Below are 3,517 nucleotides of genomic sequence, written 5' to 3'. Positions count from 1 at the left end.
GGGGCAGGGCGGCGGCGCCCCGGCTCCCAGCGGGGCAGGGAAAGGCGGGCTTGGGATCCCGGGGTCTCTCCCATAGAAGGGAGGCAGGCAAAGAAGCAGCCTCTCTCTCTGTCCAGATCCCGAGGACTGACTCCCCACACACCCAGGTGAAAGAGATGCTCCCCTCTCTCTGTGGCCAGGTCTTTTGTTTTTCTTAAGCACCCAGCAATTTGTCCCCCTGGCAACATGTATGGGGGAAATTCCTTTAAGAGAAAAATAAAACGGGAGGAGAACTAAAACCCCAACAATTAGGCATCCAGAAACACCGAACATCAAAAATTCTTTCAAGTGAGCCAAATTCTAAGCCCTTCATCAGAAAAAAATCACCGATTTCCACGCTGAAGCTCCTTTTTTCAGCAAGATATTCCAAATATACCAGTAAAGTGTTGTGGTGGATGGACACATCCCAAGTTATATATAGTTAATAGATATATAAATAAATATATATTTACATATATGTATAGTCTGTAAAAGTAAAGAACACTTGAGCATCCTCAACTACCCTTGGAAAAATATGAACTGACAGCACAGGAATAAATGCACCATCTAAACTCAGAGTGTGATTCAGAGCAAAAACTGATTCAACATTCACTTCCACAGTTCATTTTGGGCCATTGGAAATTCAAGTATTCTCTGATTTTTCAGGCCTGAAATTAAATTACAAGGACTTTTCTCATCTGTGGCTTGTAGTTCTTGATGCATCACCCTGAAAAAAAATGGATGCTTCAAGTTCAACCCAAAAAGATGGTTTTGGTGTTCACTCTTCAAAGCAAGCAGAAAGCAATTAGGAAAAGGTAAAACAAACAACATTCCCAGAATTATGAGCAGAGAAAGGCACTAAACACATAATCTGTACAGAAAGGATTATTAATTAAGCAACTGGAATAGCTGAAGGCTGGATCTGTGACCAAGCCTTGGGATAGTCCCAGTCTACTTGATTCTCAGGACCTGGAGTGAGGTCTAGTAACTTACTTGTGTCACCAGCAAGGCATAAACCCAAAATTCAGCCCTCAAAAAACCTCAGACTATGGGGTATCCATCCCAGCAGAGAACAGCTGGATCATGACTTTGCCTGCAGTTTATTTCTTTTCCAGCATCCAAATACTCACACGGCCATAAGGAGTGTTTCTTTCCTCATCCCTGCTGAAAACTCATGTCCGTTAACTGCATCTTCACAGACAGCACAAAATCTAAAGCAGATGATCTTGTTGCAGCCGATAAAGTGACACCAGAAGATGGCCCAGCAAGGGCTGAGCCCCAGAAAAAGGGCTACACACAGATAAATTTGCCCAGAGGAGGAGAAAAGGATATTTTCCTGTGGCCTTCTGTCAAGGTGGAGTAGGGATCCACCTTTAGACATTCTTGACCTCAGATAACAATTCACATAGTTTTTCCTGCCCCAAAACCCATGGATACAAGCAGAAGAGCTGCTGCTGAAAAAGGCAGCATTACATTCGCCCGCCCAGGGACCTGCTCTGACCCAAGCTGGGAGGTCAGTGTGATGCCTTCCAGAAGTCCCTTCCAGCCTTCATTTCTCCAGGAAACCACCACACTGAAGAAAACAATTATTCCTCACCTTGCATTTGGAGAGGCCCTGCTCTGTTCTCCACTGCAGGAAGCAGAGGCCCTGGTCAGCACATGGAATAGCCCCTGCCCTCCCCTTCACACACACACCCTGCAAACCCAGGCAGCAACACTAAAAACCCAATCTGAAAGGCCTCTTTTCAACCAGGATGCTCTAAGAACTGGCCCTCTTTGCCAGATGTTCACAAACACACCCTGGAAGCACCAAGCTCAGGTCCAGAATGGCAGGTCTGTGCCAAGTCCCCATCCCAGCAGCCACCCAGGGAGTGGGTGAGATAGCCAATCCCTCTGCTCAGAAGCCTTTACACCACTTTCTCCCTGCAGGTGTTTTCTCTGAAGTGCCTGTGCTTTCAGCTAAAAAGAATAAATCCACCCTGGCACCATCCAAGAGACCAGAGTTTCCCTCTTTTTTGAGCTTGCCATAGGCAGAGCCCTTCCTCTCAGAGACCCTGCAGGAGGGTACACCAGACAGCTGCTACAATATAATCCATAAGGGATATTAAATCCAAGTCAGGCATCTGCATCTCCCTCACCCCTCACTGACGCTGTCTGGAGCACCAGAACTAGAAGCACCCTCAGCTTCTTTGCTGTCAGAGCAATGTTTTACAGGGAGAGATTTTTCAGAGCCACACACACATGGGATGAGCAGAAAGGTCAAAGCCAAGAGTAAACACATTCAAAGTCTCAGGTGTTTCACTTCCTGCTGCACAGTCAGGCAGAGAAAAGCCCCCGGTGCACAGGCAGGGACTCAGAGGAGGGAATAGATGTGCTCCCTGCCAGGGAATGTTCCCAGGGAGCAGGTGAGGAGGAGGAAGAAAATCCCTGCTCTCACATGAAAGCAGGTGAGACGCTCCTGAGAAGTTCCTGCCTCCAGAGTGGCCTCCAGCCCAGGCCCAGAGGATGGATTTTGGACCAGCCTGTGTTGCTGTGGAGACTGCAAGGATGTTGAGGATGCCAGGAGGATCATTCACAGGTAACGTGACTCCCCTTGCTCCTTCTGCTCTCACATCCAGGGATCATCTGGGGAAGTCTAAGCATGGAAATGGAACATTGGCTAAGGTCCCTACCTTCCCACAGCACAGCCAGGCTGTGGGACCCAGACCTCCATGAAGCTCTGACATGGGAGGATGAGGAAGCCTTCAGAAAACTGAGATATCCCCAAGCTGTTCCAGTCAGACCCAGAAATTCTGGAAGATTATTAAGTTCCACAGACTCTGGCCCATCATCTCCTCCCCTTAAGGGTCTTTACCCCCTCCCACTGACACACATCACGGCAAGATTCTGGGGAGATGGGAACACTTCCCTCAGGTCCAGCCCCTCCCACCACCTTCAGCCCCACACTCCAAGCACCACAGTCTGTCTGGAGATGAGCCCAGGGAACCTCCCTGATGCCATCCAGAGACTGATGGTATTTAACAACCAGCTTGTTCAGCCCACAGCCTGTTCTCAAATTGCTCTCAGGAACACAGTGCTGCTGGAAATAAAATTCTACATTAACCCATCCTGGCAGGACACACGGAGAGCCTCCAGGCCAGGGGTTAAGTGCTGCTGCTACAAAGCACAGTCTCCACACAGGTCACTGGTAAATACAGCAAAATGCTCACAGTTTTAACCCACTCACTCTTGCAGAACCACATATACATGAATTAAATCCTTGTTTCTCACAGGTGCTGTGCTCAGCAGAATCTTCTCCCCACCTCTGCAGCAAAGCTACCAGTGCCTGTTGGGATAAAAATGTGAATTTACAGAGAGACACCCAGAAGATTAAGGATGCTCTGACTCCTGCACTGGAGAAACAGCTTTTGAACCTGCTGCCTTACAGCTCCCTGAAGCTTCCATCCCATGCTGCTGCTGATGATCACAGCCAGGTGATCTGCCTGTGGTCCCACTGGGA

The 3,517-nt window shown here is 48.5% G+C and overlaps 1 long non-coding RNA gene across 1 annotated transcript in view; it reads left to right on the top strand.

Moving 5' to 3' along the window:
• The window catches only part of LOC108447711, a 6,730-nt gene extending 3,219 nt beyond the window's left edge, over positions 1 to 3,511 (top strand). The window contains exons 3-4 of the long non-coding RNA XR_001863381.1: positions 2,463 to 2,596; positions 3,291 to 3,511. This is a non-coding gene — a long non-coding RNA (uncharacterized LOC108447711). The remainder of the gene's footprint in view (positions 1 to 2,462; positions 2,597 to 3,290) is intronic.
• The last annotated feature ends 6 nt before the right edge of the window (positions 3,512 to 3,517 follow it).

Source organism: Corvus brachyrhynchos, unplaced genomic scaffold, assembly GCF_000691975.1.
Source record: "Corvus brachyrhynchos isolate BGI_N302 unplaced genomic scaffold, ASM69197v1 scaffold46, whole genome shotgun sequence".
Classification (NCBI taxonomy): domain Eukaryota; kingdom Metazoa; phylum Chordata; class Aves; order Passeriformes; family Corvidae; genus Corvus; species Corvus brachyrhynchos.
This window is presented reverse-complemented; position numbering and strand designations above follow the sequence as displayed.